Here is a 10,772-nt window from a genome sequence, read left to right as displayed (position 1 = left end):
GTCTCATCAACAAGAAGCAGAGAGATTCATGCGGGAGAGAACTATATGTGGATGACAAAGGGCAACATGCTGAAAATTGCAGTTTGTCTGGGTTGCACTGCAAAGAATATTCTTCCATTTTTGATTAATCTTCTCTACTTGTTCAAATAAAGGTACATGCAGTGAATTCAAAACTAACTGCTGACAGAGAACAACAATGAGAGCGCATGAAATTGGAGGTAACCTTGTGACATGGGTTGGTAATTGGCTGGGATGTAGGAGACAGAGATTAGGGATAAAAAGGTTTGTTGTCTGATTGGCGGCATGTGATGAGTGATGGTCTCCAGGGATCTGTACTGTGGCCACAGCTTTTCACCATATATATTAATGGCATGGATGAAGGACTAGGGAGTTATATATCCAAGTTTGCAGATGACACAGTAAGTTGTGTGGATAGGAGCAGGAAGTTACAAAGAGGCATAGATAGACTGAGTGGGCAAAACTGTGCCAGGTGGAATTCAATATGGGGAAGTGTGATGTCATCCATTTGGATCTGAGAAAGACAAATCAGAATATTTTCTTAATGGAGAGAGACTAGGAGCTATGAAGCAGCAAAGGGATTTAGGTGTCCATGTACATAAATTACTAAAAGCTAATGCACAGGTACAAAAGGTAATATTGGCCTTTATCTCAAGGGAGTTGGAATTCAAAATTGAGGAAGTGATACTTTAACTGTACAGAACCTTGGTCAAACCCCATCTGGAGTACTGCATTTAGTTTTGGGCACCGGAACCTGGCTTGTATTTGCTTGAGTTTAGAAGATTGAGAGGTGATCTAATCGAGGTGTTTAAAATGATAAAGGGATTCAATAGGGCAGACACAAAGAAACTATTTCCTCTGGTGAGGGAATCCAGAACAAGAGAGCATAATCTTAAAATTAGAGCAAGGCCATTTAGGAGTGAAATCAGGAAGCACTTTTCCACACTAAGGGTAGTGGAAATCTGGAACTCACTCCCCAAAAGGCCGTGGATGCTGGGTCAACTGAAATTTTCAATTGTAAACAATTGTTTACAATTGTCAACCCCAGTCCATCACCGGCATCTCCACATCATGAAATTTTCAAGACTGAGATTGATAGATTTTTATTAGGTAAGGGTATCAAGAGATATGGAACAAAGGCGGGAAAATGAGGTTAAGGTACAGATCAGCCATGATCTCATTGAATGGTTCAACGGACTTGAGGGGCTGAATGATCTACTTCTGTTCCTAGAGAGGGCGCTGTGACGGGCTTTCCAAATTTGAATTAATTCAATTCAGATCAATTTTGAAATCAACACTTTCCAATTTTTGGGTCTTGTTGGATCACACGGTTATTTGAGGTATTTTTGTAACACTACAGAAAGACAGTGAAGGAATCTGCACCTTGAATTCAGAGTTTCAAAAAATGGGATTTCTAATTGGGATCTGAAATTTAGATTCCAATTCCTCCCAATGCTCTAAGTCCTTGTGACTGTGTCAGGCGGTTGTTGCAATATAATGTTTTTCTGTTTGTCTTGTCTGGTGTGCGTCCATCACACTTCACACATTCCTTCGCTGTCTTTCTACAGTGTTGTAAAAATACCTCAAGTGATTGTGTGATCCAATAGGACCCAAAAATCGGGAAATGTTGATTTCAAAATTGACCTGAATTGAATAATTTCAAGTTTGGAAAGCCCATCACAGCACCCTGTCTAGGAACATAGGAACAGTAGTAGATCATTCAGTGTACCTCATCCCCATTATCACTATATGATAAAAATAGAGAAAGATAGTCATATACTGTTGTTTTTTCTGACCTTGACAACCAAGCCTGTATTTAACAGTGAGAGCCAGGGGTTTACAAGCAGCTAAAATCATACAACATTAAAGGACAAAAACAAACCATTCAGTGCTAGGGTTGCCAACTCTGGTTGGACGTATCCTTGGAGGTTACATCACATCATCTCCTTCCTCCAACCCCCCCATCCAGTCAAACAACCTTTTTTCCCCATCTCCAATATTTTTCTAACTAATAAACGAAAGAGTTCAAAGAAAATGAAAAAAAAATACCCTTTTTTTAATGCCCCTGTGATTTTCTCCCAGGTTACTTGCAGCAGTGTCCAGGGGATTAATCCATAATTTCTGGAGACTCCAGGACAATCCTGGAGGGTTGGCAATCCTATTCAGCGTACAAAGCTGCCAATCGATAAAACCTTCCCTCAACAGTTGCCCTCTAATTGACCTCAGTATGTATCTATTAAACCACTTCCCTACAGGGAATACTTAATGCTCCAAATCTCAAGCTACCTATGAACAATGCTATGGGAGATCTAACATTTAGTGTATGCATGTCTGTGATAATGTTTTAATATATAGTTGCAGATTCTAGAGTCACTAAGTAGATTTAGATAAAGAAGTCCTCATACTGCCAGAATACCAGCTCTACCTCCTTCCCATTGCAGCACCTGGCTGTTTCTTAATGGGTCCAGTGTGCTGCTGTTGTCCATGAGAACATATAGGCAGCCATTTTTTTTCATTTTTTACTCTCTGCCCATATTCCAATTATTTTTTTACTCTCCTTTTTAAAATTATTTATTGTGTTTTTATTTTTATTTAATTTTCAGAAATGGTTTTACTATTCTTGGCTTTTTTTTGTGTACATATATATAAATGTTCTCCAACACAGCCAGGTCCTGTCCCACTCAGTCCCTCTGCGCTGTCCAGTGCAAAATCTTTCCTCTTAATTTAGGAAAACTGAATTGACAAGAAAATGATGAGAAAAAATTAAAGGACAGAAATAAATACAAACCATATGACTGGTATACGCAGAGTGGGAGACATATGAAAGAGAAAGGAGACAGACAGGCAGGCAGGCTCACAGAAAACGTAAGAAAAACCCAGATAGCTACACAGATGACAACAAGAAAAGGTGTTTCAGAGCCATAGAGAGACAGACTGACAGAAAGACATGGAGAGTGAAACAAAGAGAAAGAGGGAGACAAAGAATGGAAGACAACATCCTAAACACAAAGAACTTTGGAGTAGAACAGAAAGAGTTACAAATTTTATTTTTGTCCATGAGCAACGGCCCATAAATTCAACAAGGAACTTATAAAAGTAGATATGCAACTTATTCCATAACAGAGTGCTTAAGTTATCCTTAATACAGCATAATGTGTGCTATTTAAAAAAATTAATGTAAAATGTTACTTGCTGCTCAAAGTGGTCAATATTATCAAAATTGCCACTAACTTTCAATAGCAAAGACTGGCAACAAAGTTAAACTGTAGAACGTGAAGACAAGGGTGATAGGGGAGTAGGATTTAGTGCAGAATACATTTTTCTTCAAAGTCCTCCTTAACTAAAGGCCAGCAGGGGAAAAAAACAATATGAAGCAAAATACTAATCTAGATTGAGATCTCTACACTGACCCAGCAGTACAGTGTTATGGATTGGAGAACAATGATTTGATTGAAATCTGTTTCAAACATCGGTGGTCCATTTCCTACTCCCACTGATGGAAATAATTGACACCAAGCCTAGTGTCTATCATCATAGTATCATAGTAGGTACAGCACAGGAGGAGGCCATTTGGCCCATCATGCCTGTGCCGACTCTTTGAAAGAGCTATGCAACTAGTCCCATTCCCCTGCTCTTTCCCCATAGCCCTGTAAATTTTTTCCTTTCAAGTATTTATCCAATTCCATTTTGAAAGTTACTATTGAATCTGGCTCCATCACCCTTTCAGGCAATGCATCCAGATCATAACAACTCGCTGCGTAAAAAAATGTTTCCTCATGTCGCCTCTAGCTCTTTTGCTGATCATCTTAAATCTGTGTCCTCTGGTTATCGACCATTCTACCGCTGGAAACAGTTTCTCTTTATTTACTCTGTCAAAACCACTCATGATTTTGAACACCTCTATCAAATCTCCCCTTAACCTTCTCTGTTCTAAGGAGAACAACTCCAGTTGTTCCAATTTCTCCACATAACTGAAGTCCCTCATATTTGGCACCATTCTAGTAAATCTCTTCTGCACCCTCTCCAAGGCCTTGACATCCTTCCTAGAGTGTGGTGCCCAGAATTGAACACAATATTCCAGCTGAGGCCTAACTAGTGTTTTATAAAGGTTTAGCATAACTTCCTTGCTTTTGTACTCTATGCCTCTATTAATAAAACCCAGGATCCCATATGCTTTTTTATCAGCCTTCTCAACTTGTCCTGCCACCTTAAAGATTTGTGTATGTGCACCCCAGGTTTCTCTGTTCCTGCACCCCCTTTAAAATTGTACCATTTAGTTTATATTGCCTCTCCTCATTCTTACTATAAAATGCATCACTGTACTCTTTTCTATGTTAAATTTCATCTGCCATGCATCTGCCCATTTCACCAATCTGTCTATGCCCTCCTGAAGTCTGTTACTATCCTCCACATTGTTTACTACATTCCCTCTCCCCTTTTTGAACAGGGGTGTAACATTTACAATCCTCCAGTCCTCCAGCACCATCCCCATATCTAAGGAGGATTGGAAGATTGTGGCCCCACCCTCCGCAATTTCCACCCTTACATCCTCAGTAGCCTATGTCAGACATTGTTCTACTGTATGCCTTCATCGCCTCTGTAATTAATTTCTTGAATACTCTCCAATGCTGGCTTCCTCTCCTTCACCCTTCACAAACTCCGGTTAATGCAAACTCCATAATCCCTCCCAAAAAATCCCACGCACCATCCCTGCCAAGCTCCATTGCCTCCTATCCCCCAGAACATTAATTTTACAATCCTCACCTTTGTTTTAAATCCTTTCATGGTCACGTGCCATCTTACATGGGTGATCTCTCTCCATTTGTCCCAGCCGCACCCTCTGCCCCTCCAACCACGGAATACTGCTCATTTCCCATTCGTTCTGCTCCACTATCAGAGGCCACCATATTTCTGCTCTTCGAAACTTTCTTCCAAAACTACTTTGCCTTGCTACCTCTCTCCCATTCTTCAAAATATTTTTTAAAATCTATCTTTTCGGTTATGGTTTCAACTTGCCCCTTTAATCCTTCCCGTCTCCTGCTTAGTGTCTGCCTTTACCTTCATAAAGCAAGCTGAGATGTTCTACGCGAGGGGTGCTATAAAAATGCAAGTTAATGTTTTGGTACCAACCTGTTGATCCAAGCATCAGAGGAGTACCAGACTCACATGTTGGAAATCATTATTAAATATGGTGAGAAGCTCATCAGTAGTGATGTTTTTAGTTGTATTCAGACTTATGGTTCAAATTCGTAAAGGTCAAAACCTGAATTGCACGACACCATCAAAGTCAGAATTTCAAGGGTGTAGTTATTTAAGTCATCCTGTGTTCCTCAGTGTAGGTGAAACTGCCATTGAATCTACACAAGAGTCACTAGCCTTGATTTTCCAATCGGCGTTACTTTCAAAAAGGCTTACTGCCTGTGCTAAAATAATGTAGAATAGAAAATCCAATAGACTAAATTCGCTGCTCCTGGAAAAAGAGCTTAAAAGATAGAAATTCTGCTTAACGAGCTTCATCCTGGCTGAACCTACTCCTACCACATTCCTATGTGCATTATTTATACATAGGCATGTACAAAAATAGATATAAGAACATAAGAAGGTAAGAAATAGGAGCAGGAGTAGGCCATACGACCCCTCGAGCCTGCTCCGCCATTCAATAAGATCATGGCTGATCTACGACCTCAACTCAACTTTCCCGCCCGATCCCCGTATCCCTTGATTCCCTTAGTGTCCAAAAATCTATCGATCTCAGTCTTGAATATACTTAATGACTGAGCATCCACAGCACCCTGGGGTGGAGAATTCCAAATATTCACAACCCTTTGAGTGAAGAAATTCCTCCTCATCTCAGTCCTAAATTTCTGACCCGTTATCCTGAGACCACGCCCTGTAGTTCTAGACTGTCCAGCTAGGGGAAACAACCTCTCAGCATCTATCCTGTCAAGCCCCTTCAGAATTGTGAATGTTGCAATGAGATCACCTCTCATTCTTCTAAACTCCAGAGAATATAGACCCATTCTACTCAATCTCTCCTCATAGGACAACCCTCTCATCCCAGGAATTAATCTAGTGAAATTTCGTTCCACCACCTCTAAGGCAAGTGTATCCTTCCTTCCGTAAGGAGACCAAAACTGTACACAGTACTCCAGGTGTGGTCTCACCAAAGCCCTGTATGATTGTAGTAAGACTTCCTTACTCTTGTACTCCAACCTCCTTGCAATAAAGGCCAACATGCCATTTGTCTTCCTTATTCCTTGCTGTACCTGCATGCTATCTTTTTGTGTTTCTTGTACTAGGACACCCAAATCTCTCTGAACACCAACATTTAATAGTTCGTCACCATTTAAAAAATATTCTGTTTTTCTATTCTTCCTACCAAAGTGAATAACCTCACATTTCCCCACATTTTACTCCTAACCTGTCTATATCCTTTTGCAGACTCTTTGGGCTTGATTTTGGAATGAAGTAGTGGGTGCGTTGGGGGCTCCGAAAATCGGGGAAATCCCGAGCAGGTTCGGAACCCGGCTCCAACCCGCAGATTTCCGGGTTCCCCACTGACGCGTCTGTTGTGCGCGCGCCTCACGAATGCGGAAGTTAAGACTGTTAGTTAGATACTTGAAGTACTTAATTTTGTGCACATTGAGGCAGGGGTCCGATTTTCAAATGTCCTCAGCGTGTTTCCGTGCTGTGGGAAACACTCCATGTTCTACCAGATATGTTTCAGCCAGCAGCCAGTTGGACACTGAAATGTTTGTTTGACAGATGGGGATAAAAGGTGAGTTCTTGCTGCAGGGCATTCAGTTTTTTCAGACAAACTTTTGGCTGGGAGATCTTTGTGTTTTCACTGAAAATTCTTACTTTCCACTCACAATTCTTCTGTTCACACATATTTACCAACTTTTCGGACCCCCTCAAACTGACACCATCAGGATGGGGGGAGCGCCATGGCTGCATTCACCACTACATCCGAGGACGAGTAACATCACCATCCTTGCCACCCCTCCCTGCACAAAACAGTCCTGCAACTAAACATACACCCACTGTAAAGTGACCCAATGGGTGGCATCAAGTGTCGCCGTTCTTGGTGAACCTCATGAAAGGACCCTATCACAAAAGCCAGTCAAGAATGGGCAAGACGTGGCAGTAATGGTGAATATAAATGAAAAGCATGACAGTCTGTCAGACACCCTTGTGCATACCCTTTGTGCTCACAAAACATTAGCCTTTCCCTTCCTACTTCGTGGTGCATCCCCTGTGGCTGCTGCAGAGGTAATGGCAGGTTGCTCATATTCATGCCCGGACTGCTTAGATGCTTTTGGTCTATGCTCTCTGGGTTTTGGAGCCCATGAGGGCCGCTCTAAAGACTGCTCCACCTGCACCTGGGTGAGACATGGGAGCACTTTGGCGTCCCATGTCCCCTTGACTTCCATGTCCCCTTTCGCCATCATCCCTCCCTTGTGCCAGGCCCACATCACTTCTACCATCCTGCTGGACAACAGTGTGGTGGACATAGTTGATGTGTTGGACGGCCACTTCTAAAGTATCTGTCAGCCTGTTTAGGGCAGCAGAATGTTGTTCACCCTGAGTCTGAACGGCCGTTGTTTGGGCCTGAATGGACTCATTTGTGAGCCATGCTTGAAGCTCAACGGAGGCTAGCCTTCTCTCCACCACAGACATTCCCGCACTTACGTGCAACACTATCTCAGACAGTTGCTCACATCCCTGTGACACTATCTCAGAGATTCCCTCCCGTACCTGTGCCGCCATTCCACTCATGCAGGAGTTGGACTCCTCCATCCTCTGCGCTATTGTGGAGAGTGCGCGTGGCACCTGTTCCAGTACCTCGCAAATGTGCTGCTGGAGAACATTCTCCTTTTAAAGGATGGCCCTTGGGGTTCAGCATCTGCATCCAGCAGAGCAGAGCCTAGAGAGGAGTGCTCCCACCAAGGCGGACTCTCCACAGCTGCCCCTGCCACCAGTGTCTGCTCGTGTTCACTTGTGTGTGGTAACTCACTGGTGCCAATACAACTAACCCACTACTAGGACCCACCGAGGTGTGAGTATCTGCACTGGTGGATGGCTCGCTATGATGTGACGGTGTGCACTCAGATGTTGGGAGCTGCTCTGAGGAATCGCCCTCTGCCATCACTGCGGTCGTTGAAGGGCCTGTAAGAGAACAGAAGGCAATATTAAGCATCATCACAGATGTGTCATGTGATGAGCATACTGAGATGTTGAACATAGCAAGAATTGCTAACATCAATTCATGTTGTTCGTGATGAATGTTAAAGTTGAGTCACCAGATGTTTTTGGGGTGTCAGTCTCGCCGTCCCTGATGGACAGGCACTCAAGGGTGCGGCTGATCTCCAGCCCCTCCTTCTCCGTGTCTGTGAGGACCACTACATGTTGTGGCCCCCCTCCAGTCCTCGCCCACTCGTGTGCATTTTGCGCTCTCTTCTAAAAGGGGAGAAAGAACAGACGTGTGAGTGAGTGATGGTGAAGTGGCCAACTGATGAATGCGTTGGTTTGGGTGGGCTGACCATGAAAGAGGTGCATCAGAGGGTGAGTATCAGACACAGATATCACATTGGATGAGGATTGGGTTGAGTGGTAGTGGTGGGGTGACTAATGGGGAGATGAGGAAGTGCAGGTAAGTTGAGGATGGGCCTTAAGTGGGTGTGAGGAGTGATGTGATGGAGTAGTCTCGGCAGTGCAGAATGAGTTGTGGGGGGGGGGGTTGTTGGTGCGGTGATGTGGAAGACAGAATGTAGGAGAATCAGTAAGTGTATTCACGTTGGCTGACCTAGTTAGGTCATTGAAGTGCTTCCTGCACTGGATCCAGGTGCGGGATATGTTGCTGCTGCTGGTGACCTCATCTGCCACCTCGAGTCAGGCCTTCTTGGTGGTAAAACACTTCTCTCCTCCTCCTCACCCCGTCCAGTAGCTGCTGCAGTGAGGCATCGCTGAAACTTGGAGCAGCCTTGCCCCTGTGCTGCTCCATTGTGATTTTTGGGTCTTTGCTCCAGCAAAAGCCTTTGGAGCAATGGCCCTTTAAATAGTGCTCCTCCAGCTGACAGCCTGTGGTGCGGGTGCGCAGTCCACCAGCTGCGCAGATTTCCGATAGCAAACCCAGAAGCCACGTTGAGTGGCACCAATTCACTTGCAATCGCGTGTGAGATGGACATATTTTATTAGTTGGGTTACCCGCGTGCCCATTCATCCCCCGCTGCCATCTTGCCTCCATTCTAAAATCGGGCCCTTTGTGTTCTCCTCACAGTTTACTTTCCCACCTAGCTTTGTATTGTCAGCAAACTTGGATACATTACACTTGGTCCCTTCATCTAAGTCATTAATATAGATTGTAAATAGCTGAGGCCCAAGCACCAATCCTTGTGGCACCCCACTAGTTACAGCCCGACAACCTGAAAATGACCCATTTATTCCTACTCTCTGTTTTCTGTCCGTTAACCAATCCTTAATCCATATTAATATATTACCCCAATCCCATGAGCCCTCACCTTGTGTAACAATCTCTTGTGTGGCACCTTATCGAATACCTTTTGAAAATCCAAATGTACTACATCCACTGGTTCCCCCTTATCTACCCTGCTAGTTACACCCTCAAAAAACTCTAATAAATTTGTCAAACACAGTTTTCCGTTCATAAAACCGTGTTGACTCTGCCTAATCATATTATGATTTTCCACGTGCCCTGTTACTATCTCCTTAATAATAGACTGTAGCATTTTCCCTACCACTGATGTCAGGCTAACTGTCCTATAGTTCCCTGTTTTCTGTCTCCCTCCTTTCTTGAATAGCGGGGTTACTTTTGTTACCTTCCAATCCACGGGGACCGTTCTAGAATCTAGGGAATTCTGGAAGATCAAAACCAATGCATCCACTATCTCTGCATCCACCTCTTTTAAAGCCCTAGGATGTAGGCCATCAGGTCCAGGGAATTTGTTGGCTTTTGGTCCCATTAATATTTCTAATACTTTTTCTTTATTAATCTTAATCACTTTAAGTTCCTCCCTCTCATTAGACCCTTGGTTGCCCACTATTTCCGATATTTATTTCTGTCTTGTACTGTGAAGACAGATACAAAATATTTGTTTAACGTCTCTGCCATTTCCTTATTCCCCATTATAATTTCTTCTGTCTCAGCCTCTAAGGGACCCACGTTAACTTTCGCTAATCTCTTCCTTTTTATATACTTGTAGAAGCTCTTACAATCTGTTTTTACATTTCTTGCTAGTTTACTCTCATTTAATTTTCTCCCTCTTTGTCAATTTCTTGGTCATCCTTCTGAGACCCTCCCAATCCTCAGGCTTACTACTCTTTTTGGCAACATTGTAAGTCTCTTCTTTTAATATACTATCCATAACTTCTCTAGTTAGCCATGGTTGGATCACTTTTTCTGTGGAGTTTTTATTCCTCAAGGGAATGTATATTAGTTGGAAATTATGAATCATTTCTTTAAATGTTCACCATTGCTTATCTACTGTCATATCTTTTAATCTAATTTCCCAATCTACCTTCGTCAACTCGTCCCTCATACCCACATAATTGGCCTTGTTTAAATTTAAGACCCTAGTCTCAGACTTAACTACATCACTCTCACACTCAATATGAAATTCCATCATATTATGATCACTCTTTCCTGGAGGATCATTTATCATAAGATTACTAATTTAATTCTGTCTCATTACACAATACTAGATCTAAAATACCCTGTTCCCTAGTTGGTTCCT

This window comes from Heptranchias perlo, chromosome 2 (assembly GCF_035084215.1).
Source record: "Heptranchias perlo isolate sHepPer1 chromosome 2, sHepPer1.hap1, whole genome shotgun sequence".
In the NCBI taxonomy this organism is placed as follows: Eukaryota; Metazoa; Chordata; class Chondrichthyes; order Hexanchiformes; family Hexanchidae; genus Heptranchias; species Heptranchias perlo.
Note: the sequence above shows the minus strand (reverse complement) of the source record.